Here is an 18240-nt window from a genome sequence, read left to right on the forward strand (position 1 = left end):
TTGTGATCTCTGTCTGTCAAATAAATAAATAAAATCTTTAAAAAAATAAATAAATAAATAAAAAATAATTAGTACCAATATTTTTCAAACTCTTCCAAAAAACAGAAGAAGAAGAAATATGTCATAACTCATCTTACTGTTAGCTCTGTATTGCCTGATACTAAAATCATACTGAGACATCACAAGAAAAGAAAAGTACACACCAATATACCTTATTTTAGACTATTTTTAAAACATAAAATAGTTGAGGATGCAAAATCCTCAACAAAATACCAATGGAAAGTCCAACAGCATGTTTAAAAGATTATACACTATGTCTCAGTGGGATTTATTCAAGAATGCGTGAGTAATTCAACATAAGACAATCAATCAATGTGATATACTATATTACTAGAATGAAGGTGGAAAAAAAAAGCCATGGGATCACCTGAGTTAATGCAGGATAAGCATTTGAAAACAGCCTTTTTCACAATAAAAACACTTATCATACTAGGAAAACTAGAGAACTTCCTCAATATAAGAAAGAACATTTATGAAGAGCTCACAGCTAATATAAAGTTAAAAGACTAAAAGACATTTCCTAAAATCAGCAACAAAACAAAGATGTCTGCTTTCACCATTGCTATTCAACATTTTACTAACAGTACTAGCCAGAGCAATTAGAGAAGAAAAAAAGAAGGCATCCAAATTAGAAAGGAGAAAGCTAAACATCTCACGGATGACATGATCCCATGTATAGAAAATCCTGAAGAGTCCAAAAATAAGTATCAGAGCTAGTAAATTTCCTAGTTGTAGAGTTCAATATCAACACTCAAAAATCAGTTATATTTCTATGCACAAGCAAGGTACTTCCTAAAAAGGATACTAAAGAAAAATATCCAATTACAATAGCATCCAAAAAATAAAATACCTAAGAATAAATTCATCCAAGGCTAAAGACTTGTATGCTGAAAACTACAGCATTGCTGAAAAAAATTACAGAAGAGCTAAAAATGGAAGTATGCATTTTGTTTATGGATTGGGAGAGTTAATATTGATAAAACAACAATGCTACCAAGTGATCTATAGATTCATTACAATCCCTATCAGAATTCCCATAATCCCTCTTGAAGAAGTAGAAAAGACAATCCTTAAATTAAATAGAACAGCAAAGGACGTTGAACACCCAAAACAATATTGAATACAAAGAACAAATTTGGAAGAGAACTCCCCTGGCTTAAAAGCCACACACACACACACACACACATATGTATGTACACACATACGTGTGTGTGCGTGAGTATATATATATACATCAGTGATACAAATCAAACTTATTCAAATGGATTCAATAGCTAAACCTTAAAATTCCTAGAAGAAAACATAGGTAGAGGGGCTCCTGGATAGCTCAGTAGGTTGAAGCCTCTGCCTTCGGCTCCGAGTGTCCTGGGATCGAGCCCCACGGTGGGCTTTCTGCTTTGTGGGGAGCCTGCTTTCTCCTCTCTCTCTCTGCCTGCCTCTCTGCCTACTTGTGATCTCTCTCTGTAAATAAATGAATAAAATCTTAAAAAAAAAAAAACCATAGGTAGGGGGTGGCTGCATGGCTCAGCTGGTTAAGCATCCAACTCTTAATTTCGGCTTAGGTCATGATCTCAGGGCGGTGAGATTGAGCCCTGTTTCAGCCTTTGTACTCAGCAGGGTATCTGCTTGAGATTCTCTCTTTCTCTCCCCTGCCCCCTTAGCTCCCCCCACTCTCCCTCGCTTTCTTTCTTTCTTTCCTTCTTTCTTCATCAAAATTAAAACGTTTGTGTACCAAAGAACATTATCAAGAAAAGAAAAAGATATATTCTAGGAGAAAATATTTGCAAATCATGTATCTGGTAAGGGTTTTTATATAAAATATACAAAGAATATCTACAAATCAAGAACAAAGAGAACAACATAATTGGAATTTGGTAAAGAATTTCAGCAGACATTTTTCCAAAGAGAATATATACATTGTGTCATAACATGAAAGGGTGTTCAACATCAATGCAAATAAAAACCACAATGAGTTATATATCACTTGATATCCCCTGGAATAGCTATTTTTTTTAAAGGAAAATTATAGATGTGGTGAGATTTCTTAGAATGTTAAGCACACAGTTACTATATGACCCAGCCATTCTATTCCTAGGCATATACCCAAGGAATTGAAAGCAGGCACTCAAATAAATATATGTACATGTTCATAGAAGTACTATTCACTATGGCCCCAAATGGAAACAACCCAAACAGTCATCAGTTAGATAAGCAAATTGTATATAACATACAAAAAGGTAGTATTCAGCTATAGAAAGAAGTGCAGTACTGTTAATGCTGTAATAGGTATGAACCTTGAAATATTATAGTGAAAGAAATCAGACACAAAATGTTACCTATATTGTATGATTCCATTCATATTAAATATCCAGAGTTAGCCAAGCCACACAGACAGAGAACAGATTGGTAGTTGCCAAGGTCGTGTCAATGAAGAAATGAGAGAATGGGAGTTACTACGTAATGGGCACAAACTTTCCCCTTGGTTAATGAAAATGTTTAGTGACTACATAGAGTTGGTTGTTGCACAACATTATGAATGTACCAAATGTTGTTAAATAATTCCCTTCAGAGTGGTTTATTTTGTTTAATTCTATGTAAACTTTACCACAATAATAACAATAGTAAATCACGTTTTAAAAATAGTTTAAAATAATTTGGATTTTAATGACTTCTTACATTATTGCATCTTTTTTTCCAATTTATTTATTTTCAGAAAAACAGTATTCATTATTTTTTCACCACACGCAGTGCTCCATGCAAGCCGTGCCCTCTATAATACCCACCACCTGGTACCCCAACCTCCCACCCCCCCGCCACTTCAAACCCCTCAGATTGTTGTTCAGAGTCCATAGTCTCTCATGGTTCACCTCCCCTTCCAATTTACCCAAAAGCACATAACCTTCTCAATGTCCATAACCCTACCCCCCTTCTCCCAACCCCCCTCCTCCCAGCAACCACATTATTGCATCTTAAAATTATTCTCAGGTTATAATGTACCAGCACATTAAACATTAATTACACAAATACATCTCTAAAGAATGTTAAAATAGAAGAGGTCATACCAATTACCCCCAATCAGTGAGAACAAGGAATCATGTTTGTAGAAGTCCAATACATAAGCATTCAGTGGACACCTTGCTTACATTCACATCAACTGTTTGTAATATGGCCTGTGGATATGCAGAAATTTTAGCTTGGTTAGCATTTTTCTTTTGAGATATAACTTAATCTATATAAAATTAGCTTACTGTGGTTCATTACATGTAGAGAACTAAAGCAATAACCCAATACATTTTAATAAAATATTGTCAAATGTTCAGTGTATTAGGATGCTCCAAACTTTAAATGATCAAATAAAATTAATAAAAATGCCAGTACTTAAGATATTAAAACTATTTTTGAAACCACAGAAAAAATGTCTCTAATTTATTCAAGATTTGAAGCTACGTAGTTAACTTTTATAACCTCAGAAATATACTGCATTTAAAAAAATCATTTTTCTTGAAAAAATATTTGTTAGTCCACAAACTTATATTGGCATCAGATGCACATAACAGTAATAGTGTTTGTTCTTCCCCTATCCATACGCAGCTATTTTTTCTTAAACTGTTTTTCAGGATATAACTGTCTGATTTTGGCAAATGATATGAGTACAATCATGGAATTTATTTCCTATCGATGTGCTATGGGTACATTGTCAGAAGTCCAGCTAAGGCTGGCAGTGTCATTATTTCCAACCACATGGGGCAGTAAACAAAGTGGTTCTTATGATAGTTTAAAAAATTAAAGTATTTTATATATGTTTATTGAGTTTCTTTTTTTTTAATTTTATTTATTTATTTTCTACAGACAGAGATCACAAGGAGGCAGAGAGCCAGGCAGAGAGAGAGCAAAGGAAGTAGGTTCCCTGCCAAGCAGAAAGCCCGATATGGGGCTCGATCACAGGACCCTGAGATCATGACCTGAGCCGAAGGCAGAGGCTTTAACCCACTGAGCCACCCAAGCGCCCCTGTTTATTGAATTTCTACTCTGTACCATACACCATGTTTAGGTGCAAGCATCATAAAAATAAACAAACGCAAACTGCCCTCAAAAGCCTTATGGCAGAGCTTCTCAAATGTTTGTGCATTTTGGACTCACTAGTTTTGCAACGGCTCCCAAATTCATTTGTAGCAGGTAACACTGATGTTTTTGGTCTTTGGTTCACACCTGGAGTGGCAAGGACTTATGGTATAGTGATTCACATAGTAAGACATAATTCTAATTGAGAAACCACCATTCTTTTATCTATATCAATTCTTTTTATTCTAAAACTACTCAAGTAGTTTAAAAAAAATTTTTTTTCCATTTCAGTGCAAAGTACTACTATTCTGGAATGAGCAAGATGCCTTTGTTTTACTTGACACTTTGCTATTACAATGACATAAAAACAATTTTCCTTAAATGAATAAACAGCATAAAATAAAGTTAGATGCCAAAATTCATATACATCATTTACTACATTTATATTGAATAAATCTTGATCAGTTTTATTAGACAGGCAAGCAAACGGGAGGACAGCCTTTCTATTTTCAGTCCCAGAGAGCAAATGAGAAACCAGTTTGGAGTCTTCACATTCTTTACCTAAAGAGTCTAATAAGAAATTAATTAGAAAATCAAATAAATGAATTGAAAACAGTTCTATTAAACACAAATTACTTAAAACAATTTAAACTTTTTATGCCACTATTACTAAGAAAATTATTGACTTTTAAAAAAAAGTAAAATGTTTAAGGTGAAAATTTAAGAATTATGTTGCTGGATCATCATGAGGAAACCTTTTTTTCCTACACTAAACTCATTCTGGCATGTGCTAGTGACATTATTTGTAGTCATCAGTTGGTCCTGTTGGATAATTCCACGTCTATCCACTCAGAAATTAAATAGATGCCATTTGCAATGTAGGAAACACCCTTCGTTGGACACTAGAATGAGCTCTACCCATTTGTCCTTTAAATACGTTTCATTGCCAGCTAATTCTTCTCAAGATCCTATGAAGCTACAAAAACTGCAAATTTTCACCTAATAGAGTAAAAACTGACATCATTACCCACTTTCTTATGTTAACTCTCATAATCTATAAGAAGGGAAGAAATTCCTGCTAGCCACCAGGAGGCAAAAGCAATGGAGGAACATTTCTCGCTCTTCTCAAATTCACTCCTGTCACTTCAGGCCTGAGTGGTGAGTTTGGGAGAAGGAGCTGCTATTGTCATTTGACTTATATCGTTCCCTCTGTCTTCTTCCCTCTTTTCTTCCCTCCACTTCCTTTCTCTTCTCTGACTTGACACCTGGCTCTGTGTGTTTCATTGTTTCTCTTTGAATAACAGATTGCCTGTCTTCTGTTGTCTCTCTTTTCTGCTCATTCTCTTTATCTTTCTCTGTTAATCTCTACATCTTTCTCACTCCGTCTGTCTTTTTGCCCGTATTTTCATCTCTATTTCTATTTTAGTCCATCTCTCTCTGTCTTTCTGTGTTTGTGTCTCATTTTTTTTTAAGATTTTATTTATTTGTCAGAGTGGGGAGGGCACAAGCAGGAGGAAGGGCAGGCAGAGGGAGAAGCAGGCTCTCCTCTGAGCAGGGAGCCCAATGTGGGACCCCATCCCAGGACTCTGGGATCATGACCTGAGCAGAAGGCAGAAGCTTAACTGAATGAGACACCCAGGCATCCCACTGTGTCTCATTCCTTTATCTCTCCCTACTTCTCCTCTTCCTGATGGTCTGTCTCTGTATCTGTTTTTGTTTCTCTCATTATGTAGCTCTGCCTTTCCTGCACACATTTCCTTGTGTCTTCCTCTGTCAGTCTTTCCGTCTTCCCCTTTCTCTTAGTCTCTCTCTATTTCAGACCCACCTCCTACTAAGAAGATACACGCTTATATTTTCCCTATTATGTAGTAATGTAGATGATAGAATTTAGAGAGGAGGATATTGCTGTTTTACTTAGGAGACAGGTAATTGCAGTTTCACGCAAGACTATCCTTTATAGACCACATTTGACTGAGAATGAAAATCATGTTAATTCAGCTTCATCCATATCACTTCCACATTAATTGTTCTGTTAATCCCAACTTTAGAGGAGAAACACAAAGTTTTGAAGTTTGACCCTTAAGCCCCCAAATTAAATACATGACTTGGATTTATGAATAAGAAACTTTACATTTTTAACAGTTACAATCATATGATCCGTTAAACAGCTGGAATTAACAGAAAGAAATAACTTAAAAAAAAAGAACAGCTAATCATTGGATTGTATTTGTTTTAATTAGATAGAAGGGTGATAGATAGATAGAAAGATCACACAACAGATAGATAGAAAGGTCACACAACGTTTTTACCATACCAAATGTCCACAGAATTATACACTTTAAAATGATTAATTGTATGTTATATGAACGTTACCTCAAGAGCTTGTGTTGGCTCCTTCCAGAGGCCAGTGGGGAGAATATACTTCCTTGCCTTTCCCAGCATCTACAGGCTGCTGCACAGTCCTTGGCTCATGGACCCTTCCACATTCATAGCCAGCAAGGGTCAGTTAAATTTCTCTGGCTCTCACATCTCTCTGACTCTGACTCTCCTGCTACTCTCTTTCATTTATGAGGACCCTTGTGATTACATTGGATCAATCCAGAAAATCCAATCTGCAATATTAGTTCCCCCTTTGCTACATAACATAATCACAGGTTCCCAAGATTAAGATCCAGACATATTTTTAGGGGATAGGGATTATTTTGCCTACCACAGAAATCATTCCAGAAGAAAAATAATTATACTCACCCTCGAAGTCCCAAATGCAGGCAATTGCTCTGGAACAGTTAAGTTCTTTTCCATGAAGTTGATTCATTATTAGTTAATTTCTTATTCCATGATTGAATAAACTGACAATTTCTCTTGTCCTTCATAAGCTTCTACATTCCAACATAATAATCTACCCAGAAATATGAATAAACCAAAGAAGCCCTTACTGCTCCATTTTTTTCTCCTGCTTCTGGAAATGAGGGAAGGGAAATTCTGCCACCTTTCCATTTTCCTTTGTGTTCTCTCTCCTTCTCCCCTTTTTTACTTTGGGGCGCTAAGCATATCCTCTACTTCTAATTCCTTTACTCTACCTGACATACATTACAGAATTATCGCTATATTTTTGTTATTTTCTTTGTCTTTTATTCTATCCTTTACTCAAAGACATGGGAAATACTTTCTTTGCTACCCCTCCATAATACTCAGGGAAATATAAGACACTAATGACCCTTAATAAATACACCAAAATTCCTTTTCATTTATTTTCAACATTATCCAGATTTAAAAGTTTAACTAGTTAAGAATGTCAGTATCTACTAAAAGGCAAACAGCATCAACTAGAGAGGAGATACTCTAGAATAAACTAAGACCATGCAACAGTCTGTTAGCCTATAATGACACTAGAAAATACAGACTTATTTTACACATTTAGTGTCAAGTCAAATCCATGGTGATTTAACTAATTCCAAATAATATAAGACCTGTCTGGTATAAAATTTCTAGAGAATAGATCTGAAAGATTGTTTGTTTCCTATGTATTTTATTTGCAATAGATTTATCCTCATTTTCTAAAGTTTAGTTTTATCTCAAAATATTTACATTTATTTTTTATTGACTTCCTGTTCTGTTCATGCACAGTCTTACCAGTTTTTGACAGAAGTAGTTGGTATGCTTTTTTCATTCAGACAACTTAGAAATTATTAGGAAGAAGGAATAAAAATTCTTTTGAACTCTGTCGTTGTATTCCTCACCCACTATAGCAAAGTCCTTAACATTATCATCTAGAATTACCTGGGAACAATGAAATGGATGAATATAAACATTCAAAACAAAAACAGAGGATTACCAGAATCTGTGAAACACAGAGTCAAATATTTTTTTAAGTCTGGATGGAAATATATTTCTAAGTATGAATTTTATTATTTATAGGAAAGTATAATATGAAAATTAAAGAGATACAGAGTCATAGAGATTTTGGTATATAGTATTCCCTTCCAGTCTTGTATATACAAATTTATGATGTAGTATTCTAATATTTATGCTTAACACTATATCGGGAGCATTTGCCATGTCACAGATTATTATTTGCAAAGATGAATTTTAGTGGCTATAAAATAGAGCCACATACAGGTATGTTAAAATTTATCTAACCTTTCCTTTATTGTTGGAAATATAGGTAGCACCAGTTTTTAATTATAGATAAGTATGATATGTTATAGACTGATCTGTGTTCCTCAAAAAATCATGTTGAAATCCTAAGCCCCAGTATCTCAGAATGTAACCACACTAGGAAAAATGGTCACTGTAGTTGTAATTCATCAAGATGAGGTCATATTAGAGTAGGATGGACCCCTAATCTGATATGACTGGTGTCCTTATAAAAAGAAACTTGGACACAGAGCCATGTACACAGGGAGAACACCATGAACATAAAGGCAGAGATTGGGATGATGTGACTACAAGCCAAGGAATGTCAATAACTGATAGAAAACTACCAGCACTAGGAGAGAGGCAGGGATTATTCTTCCTCAGTCTTCGGGGGGAATGAATCCTGCCTGGACATTTGGCCTCCAGAACTGAGAGCTTACAAATTTTTGTTGTTTAAGCCACCAGTCTGTGGTGCTTCGCTACAGCAGCTTAGGAAACTAGTAAAATATTTTTTTAATTTATTTTCAGTGTTCCAGAATTCATTGTTTATGACCACTCCATGCAATACGTGCCCTCCATAATACTCACCACCGGGCTCACCCAACCTCCCACCCCCTTCTCCTCCAAAACCCTCAGTTAGTTCCTCAGAGTCCACAGTCTCTCATGGTTCATCTCCCCCTCCAATTTCCTCCAATTCCCTTCTCCTCTCCATCTCCCCATGTCCTCTGTGTAAATTTTTACATCATTTTTGTATCTTTGATTATATAATTATATATTTCAATATATATATACTTCTATATCTATAATTATATACTTCAAAATTATATACTTCAAAATATGTTAAAAATATTTTTAACCCACTGAGCCACCCAGGTGCCCCCTTTTTTTTTTTAAAGATTTTATTTATTTATTTAACAGACAGAGATCACAAGTAGGCAGAGAGGCAGGCAGAGAGAGGAGGAAGCAGGCTCCCTGCTGAGCAGAGAGCCCGATGCGGGGCTTGATCCCAGGACCCTGAGATCATGACCTGAGCCGAAGGCAGAGGCTTTAACTATGTTAAAAATATTTTTAAGGGATATTTCTATTTATAGTCCTATCAATATAACTGGTAATTGCAATCTTTGCCAAATTAACAAATGAACTGTAGTATATTGTGAATTTCCATATTTTTACTGTTAGACTATTTCACATTTTATTTTATCTGTAACTTTAGAATGTAAGAAAACTATACAATTTATTATACTTATTTTGCATTTGAAGACTTAATAAACTGTCATTAATGTAATCATTTTTCTGTTGATTATTTTGGCTTTTTTAGTGGCCAGTAGCTTTATCTGAAAATAACACTAGTTATGAAAAATAAGAGCTAACAGTACCGATTACCTATATTAATTATTTTAATCTTCACAACAATTCTTCGAAGCACATAGTACTATGATTCCCAATTTATAGATAAGAAATAACTCCAGATACTACATGTTAAGTGACAGAGCTGGAGTTCACAAATCTGGCCATTTTTTTCTAATCTTTTTCTTTCTTTCAACTTCTCCTTTTTTTTTTTAATTTAAATTCAAGTTAGTTAAATGCACTATAATATTAGTTTCAGGGGTAGAATTTAGTGATTCATGGTATAACACCCAGTGCTCATTACATAATGTGCCCTTCTTAATGTCTATCACCCAGTTACCTCATCCCCTCAATCCCCCTCCCTCCAGCAACCCTTAGTTTGTTTCTAGTTAAGTGTCTTTTATGGTTTGCCTCTCTCTCTGTTTTTAGGTTATGTTATTTTTCCTTCTCATCCCCTATGCTCATCAGTTTTGTTTCTTGAGTTCCACATATGAGTGAAATCATATGGTATTTGTCTCTCTGACTGACTTATTTCACTTAGCATAATACACTCTAGTTCTAGTTATCTGCATCATTGCAAATGGCAAGATTTCATTCTTTTTGATGGTTGAGTAGTATTCCATTATAGAAAATCATTAAAAATAATATTATATCATTAATGTCATTAAAATAATATTATATCAATATTATATCCTTAGAAACTACTAGATCACATCATAAAAACTTTGATCTATAGGAGTCTATATTTTTCCATGAAAGTATCATAAAAAAGTAGTCATGGTTGAATTATACTTATTTCATAAATATTATAGATATTGTGTTACAGCATTAAAGGAATAAAGAACTAAAAACACTTTGCTATAATCCTTTCAGTATAAGCGCACTGTCTAATGAATGGAAATTTGAGAAAGGAAAACTTGTTTACCGTCTATGTTTCAGAATACACAACCTGTGGAAAAAAATCTTTCACTAGAAAGCTTACTAAAACAAATTTCACAGGTTCATGGTAGTGTAAATGGGATACAAGTCTACAATATCCAATGGGAATACATTCCTGGTATATATACTCCTAGAAATCAATTTTAACATGTTACTCTCAGTCTCTTGATCTCAGAAATATTAAACAAATCAGAAATATCAAACAAATAAACTAATCAGGGAGATGTTAGTATAGTAGGGGTACATACAGGTACTAACATCTTGATTTAGTGAAAAATAGGTTTAAGTCTTACCTCTGTGACCAAGAATTGCAAAGAATATATAAAATAAAATTTTAACATGCACTTGAATGTTGGAGAACTGATAATGTCTATACGACAAATATCGAAATATCAAGTTAGATATTAAGCAAATTCTATAGAGGGTCTTCCAAATGTAATATCCAAAATGACAATTAAAACATTTCTATCATAGAAAATGTTATTATATATACTTATGTATGCTATACAACGTGTGGTATATTTTTACACTTTATTTTTTTCCATTTTATTTTATTTTATTTCTTTTCAGTATTCCAACATTCATTGTTTATGCACCACACCCAGTGCTCCATGCAATACGTGCCCTCCTTAATACCCACCACCAGGCTCACCCCACCCCCTACACCCCCCACTAAAACCCTCAGTTTGTTTCTCAGAGTCCACAGTCTATCATGGTTTGTCACCCTCTCTGATTTTCCCGAACTCACTTCTCTGCTCCATCTCCCAATGTCCTCTGTGTTATTCCTTATGCTCCGCAAGTAAGTGAAACCACATGATAATTGACTTTCTCTTCTTGACTTATTTCACTCAGTATAATCTTTTCCAGTCCCATCCATGTTGATATAAAAGTTGGGTATTCATCCTTTCTGATGGAGGCACAATACTCCATTGTATATATGGACCATACCTTCTTTATCCATTCGTCCATCGAAGGGAATCTAGGTTCTTTGCAGTTTGGCGACTGTGGCCATTGCTGCTATGAATATTTTAAATGAAGCATTGCATTTTATTTCTTAATATTACTTATTATATTATTATAACTTATTATGATTAGATATTTCATAGTGTTTTATATTAAATACATGTGTGTATAAACAGAAAATGGTAAGAAAAATTCAGGGGGAGAGAGGAATAATTACAATTGCATGACACGTGAGAAGTAAACATGAAAATTTAGAACCAAGAATTATGAACATTTCAGTATTTTGTAAATTTTTTGAACCGTTATTCCTTTGAAATTTGATTTTTAAAATGTTTTAGATTGTATATATTTGCAGAAAAAAGTTTCTTATTTAATATATGCAGAGTTCAGGGATAATTATAACAGAAAAATCATGGGCTTAATTTTCCATATGTTTGAAAGCATGAAAGTTAAAAGCATTACAATTAAATTACATTTAAGTTAATTTAAAAGCATTAAAATTTAATTAAATTAAAATTTTAAAAATTAAGAGTTAAAAGTTAAATAAGGGTCCAGTAAAATAGAAACAAATGTTACAGTGAGTTTATTTACAGCACATTGTCATTTTACTCCCTTCATGTTATGTAACTTATAAAGTTGAGCTGAAATAATTATATTCATTAAAATAATTTAAATAATATGAAACAGTTTATCTTTGCTTTGGCATCCTCTTTGTCATTTGCTTTAGCAACTAACAGTATAAATCGGAGAACCAAAGATATGCTTAGAGGAAACTGACCCCTCCATTTGGGCACATTAGACTTTAAGAGCCTATCATAGGTACTGGAATATCATAGAGGAACACATTTCCTATAAGATCTTCTCCACGTCCTCCTGCATGACTGGACATCTAAAGAGATGATCACATAAATTTTAAATAATTTCATGTCTTATGATGTTGATGATGTTGATGTCTAACTTACCTATATCACATGGAATACTAAACTTTCCAAAAATCTTGAAAGAGTTCTTTGTTGGTTGGTACGCTAATTTTAGCAAAGTTTAAAATATTTTGTTTTACAAATATATTATTAAAATTTGGTTGCTCTTTTAGAAATACCTGTTCAAAGATCATGATTTTTAAGCAAGACAATTCTCATCTTATTTACCAGTGTATTTCTAGAAACCAGTCTGAACTGAACATTGTAGACAGTCCATTTATTTATTCATTTATTTATTTTAAAGATTTTATTTATTTATTTGACAAAGAGGGACACCGAGAGAGAAGGAACACAAGCACAAGGAGTGGAGAGGGAGAAGTAGGTTTCCCGCTGAGCAGGGAGCTGGAAGCATGGCTTGATCCCAGGACCCTGAGATCATGACTTGAGTTGAAGGCAGATGCTTAACTGACTGAGCTGCCCAGGCACCCACAGACAATCCTTTTATACTCACTGGTGCCTGTAACCAATCAAGTACTCCAAAAATATGGTTATCTCTTCTTCATACTACTTTTGTTCAAGTTCAATAATATTTACCAAAGCAAGAATATTTTCAAGAAAACTAATCTTTTTAGCCACTCAATGATTGCTTAAAACATCTTTTTTTTAATTATGTTTGGTTAGCCACCATACAGAACATTAGTATTTGATGTAGTGTTCAATGATTCATTAGTTACATATAGTTATAGTTATATATATATATGTGTGTGTGTGTGTGTGTGTCTGTGTGTGTATATAAGATAAGACATGAAAATGTTGTAGCTACCATTTTATATTGTGCTTTCTATTTGTGCTTTAAATCTTTCTGTCTGCTTTCTTGATTACTTTTTGATTGGTTTAGATGTTCATCATGCTATTTATTTTTCCTTCTGCAGTTTGGATATTATACATTCAAATTCTTTTCTCTTGGTGGGTACTGATAAAATTACATAATCTGTATTTATCTTATTAAAGTTAAAAACTAGGATGCCTGGTGGTTCAGTCGGTTAAGTACCCAAGTCTTGGTTTTGGCTCAGGTTGTGATCTCATGGGTCGTGACACTGAGCCCTGAGTCAGGCTCTGTGCTCAGCAAGAAATCTGCTTGAGTTTCTCTCTCCCTCTCCCTCTGTTCCCCGCCCCCACCCCTGCTCTCTCTCGCTCTCTCTCTCTCTCTGAAATAAATAAATAAATAAGTCTTTAAAAGAAAAAAGTCCAAAATTGATCAATAATTTATCCTCCCTTTGAACATTACTTCAAACAACTCTCATTTCTGAAACATATACTACTGTAACATATTTTATCTATTTATTTTAAGATATTATTTAAAGTTTTTTATTTAGATAATAATAGTTTTAATTTATCTCCATTTACCATTTTCTAAAATCTTTCTTTTCTCTATGTTTGACCAACTTTCATTTTCCTGAAATCATTTTTATTTTGCCTGAATTGTTTAGAGTTTTATTTTGGTGAACAGGTGAGATGACAAACTCTCTCAGTTTTTATTAGTTCAAAATTTTCCACTTGCCCTCATTCTTTTTTTTTTGCCCTCATTCTTGAAGGACAGCTTGCTTTGTATAAAAATCTAAGTGGACAATTACTTTCTTCCAGTTTTTATGGATAAATTTTTACTTATACCTGGATTTAATTTTTTCTTTTCAGGAAGTTAGATGTCACTCTGTTTCAGTAATCTCTTTATTTTCCTCAAGGAGCTTTCAATGTTTTGTCCCTAAGGCTATATCCTTATACAATATAATTTTTTTTTTTTTTTTTTTGGTTAAAAATTTTTTTTTCCCTTTTTTTTTTTTTTTTGAAGGTTTGCTGTGCATTTTATTTATTTTTTTCCCAATTTATTTATTTTCAGAAAAACAGTATTCATTATTTTTTCACCACACCCAGTGCTCCATGCAAGCTGTGCCCTCTATAATACCCACCACCTGGTACCCCAACCTCCCACCCCCCCGCCACTTCAAACCCCTCAGACTGTTTTTCAGAGTCCATAGTCTCTCATGGTTCACCTCCCCTTCCAATTTACCCAAATTCCCTACTACTCTCTAACGCCCCTTGTCCTCCATGCTATTGGTTATGCTCCACAAATGAGTGAAACCATATGATAATTGACTCTCTCTGCTTGACTGATTTCACTCAGCATATAATTTATGTTAAAACATAAATTAAAACTGGCAGAACTACAAAAGGAAATAAAAATGTTTATGGTAAGAATGAGAGATTTTAAAACTTTCTATTCTCAATTATTCTACACTCAGTAACTGATAGAAGACCAAAAAAAAAAAGTATAACTAAAACAGATTTAAATTAAGAGCCCCGATAGGACACTACAGCCAGTACGTGTAGAACACAACTTTTAATTCATGTATGGAACACATTTCTAAATAAACTCTACTTTTAGAACCTTTTTAGATTTACAAAGATAGCACAAAGTTCCTAAATACTCTGTATCCAGTTTCCCCTATTACTAACATTTTAAATTTGTACTTATATTTGTTACAATTAATGAAAACTATTGGATTATTAACTAAAGTTCATACATTTTTTTCCCAATTATCATAGTCTTTACCTAATGTCCTTTCCCTGGATCCATCCAGAAATCACTTTACATTTAGTACATAAGGGTCACTAGGCTCTTCTCAATTATAACAGCTTCTCAGACTAGACTTAAAAAATCAGGTCTCTTTGGAAAAATGATCCATTCTAAGACTGGGACAAGAAATATACAAGGTGAGCTTGCAACATTTTTTTTTGCTAGTAAGTAAGAAATTGTTCAACAACAATGACAACAATAACACACAATAATGGAAACATGCTGAAGGAATGCAGGATGCAGGTAAAAGGGCTCCCAATGGTCAAAACTGGAGTAATTTGAGCAATAAAAATAGTAAAATAGCTCTGAACTATAATCCAAAGCATTAAATAAATACCTATATGTCGATACTGATATAAATAAATGTTGGATACATAAATAAATGGAGGAGAAAAGAAATATCACTTGTACAAAGGAATTCCAAACAATTTATTGGGATACTCCAACTATAAAGTGGTAAAACTACCTACTCCTTAAGTGGGGCTACAGAGAGTGACTTCCTTTCAAAGAAGAGAGTATGGAAAGCAGGAATAAAAGGTAACTTTATAGTGGAAAAATACAACAAATATTATCTTTGCCAGGTGCCCAAAATTAACATCAATAGTGCTAAGTCACGTCAGTCGTCTTATCCTTGATTTGATATGGTAAGAGTGGGACATTACCCCTGTAGTCCTCCCACAAGAAACATATAACCTTAGCCTAATGCTGAGAAAAATACCAGAGAAATTCCAGTAGAGGCATGTTCTACAAAACACCTAGCCAATAATCCTTAAAACCACCAAGATCTTCAAGAACAAGGCAAATCTAAGAAAGTGTCACAGCCAAAAGCACCAAGGGGATCCAACAACTAAATGTAATGTGGTATCCTGATTGGGATCTTGGAACTTTCAGAAAAAAGACATTAGGGGGAATAACTTAGGAAATATGAATAAAGAATGAACTTCAGTTAATCATAAATAATCTGTATTATTCAGTAATTGTAGTGAATGTATCCATACTAATGTAAGCTATTTATAATATGGGAAATTGGGTATGTGTTATATAGGATACTCTTTGTGCTATAAATACTACTTTTAACCAAATACTACTTTTTAACCATAATACTCAAAATCTGTCAAGGTGAAGTAAACAGTCATTCTGGAAAGATATCTGGTAATATATTCTCAGAGACTTAAACTTACTTTTGCCCTCTGAAATGTTACTTCACTTTGCAGAATCAATTGATTTTTAAGTCCAAAATCAATAATGCTGATATATGTTTATAGTTTCAACTTTAGCAGAATGTTTAAGTAAATTTTATATGTGTATATTTTAATGCAATCCTAAAATGTTTACTATGTAATGCCAATTAATATTGTTAGTTATTTACTATTGGGCACCTAGACAGTATACCAAATTGTACACACATTACATATTAAGTATCTGCAAATGTGTTTAAAAGAATGGAATAAAATATGCTAAAAGCTTAGCAAAGCATCCATCTAAGTGGAAGGATTATAGAGAAGGTAGATAGGGTGACTTTCCTATAAGCCACCAGAGTACATTTCTTTCCCCTACTTAGTCCAAAGGAATGAAAGCAGTGCTTTTAGGACAATGATCAACAAACTTTACCAACCTTGATGTGTCTCAGTCTGGAAAGCATCTCTACGATTTGTTTTGTTTATATTCCATTGATCTCTGATGATATCCAATGTTTCACTGTAACAGACAATGCAATTTGTAGCATTGTCTTGTTCCTCTCAGTCTACCAAGATATTCCTTAAAGTCTGAAATACCCAGAGAGTACACAATACCAAATTAAAGCATTTATTCTTCAACTTAACAATTGTGTCATATGGTAGGGATGGGGTAATTGGGTGATGGCATTAAAGAGGGCACTTGAAGTAATGAATGAGAACTGCGTATACTATGCAACTGATGAATCACTAAAATCTACCTCTGAAACTAATAATACAGGATATGGTAATTCAATTGAATTTAAATACAAAATTTTTAAGAATAATGTTTAGAAATCAGTGCAGAATTAAACACACTTCTAAAAAGAGTAACTGTGTTTTGGACTAGAACCCAAAGACTATTTAACCTATAAAATATATGATACATGGTATTTAAGTAGAACAGTTCTATAGTACCCCACATTCAAGCTTGAAATCTGATACCAGTGAATAAACACAAATACAAAAAGGGAGTGATGTGAAGATAGAGAAAAAAGACAGCCACCTATAAGCCAAGAAAAGAGAATTGGAATAGAGTCTTCTTTTATGACTCTCAGAAGGCACCAACCCTGCTGAGAGACTCATCTCAGAATTCTACCCTGCAGAACTAAGAGAAAATAAATTTCTGTTGTTCATTTTTAATTGGAACATCCATTTAAATGTTTTAATTTCATTTAAAAATGAACATTATCTAGCCCTAATCTACAACCCAGTTGTGCCCCAATTTGCCAATTATTTAATTTGTGTATATCCTTGGAGTAAGAGTATTATATTAATTATATTAATAATTATAATAACTATTATTATATATAATATAATAATAATTATTATTATTATATAATTATAATAATTATATTAAGAGTATTATATTATATTATTATATTGCTCTTCCACTGACATTTGGGCATAATTTGTTCTCCTAGAAACTTGATTTCTTATATATAATATCAGGGTAATGGAAGCTACTGTAAGGAATTATGAGAAATAAATAAGAATGTATACATTTATAATGTATTACTAAATTGTCAAATATTATTTTATATTATAAATGATAATTTATATAAATAATGAATTGTATATAATAAAATTCTTTATAATTTATATATAAATTATTATGTTTTTATAAATGCATAAAAATTAAATACATATAAATATATATATATGGTTGTAGTTTCTGTGTTACGTTGTGGTTAGTTAAGCATATGCCTGAGTCCCGTGAGAGACTGATTATTAACCACCTTCAGAGCAGAGCAAGTGCTCTTCTCTTCAGAAGCCCCATGGTCACTTAACAAGGTACTCAGCTCATGACTGATCTTGAAGAACTGTTTCCTGAATTGAATTTCAGGCTGAATCCATCCACCAACACTTATCACATACACAAATAGCCATGCTGTTATTATTGGATTAAACAAGAGAAAATCTTATTCTTTAGACATCAAAAAATTTCCCAAAGTCATACAGG

This window comes from Neovison vison, chromosome 11 (genome assembly GCF_020171115.1).
Source record: "Neovison vison isolate M4711 chromosome 11, ASM_NN_V1, whole genome shotgun sequence".
Taxonomy (NCBI): Eukaryota; Metazoa; Chordata; class Mammalia; order Carnivora; family Mustelidae; genus Neogale; species Neogale vison.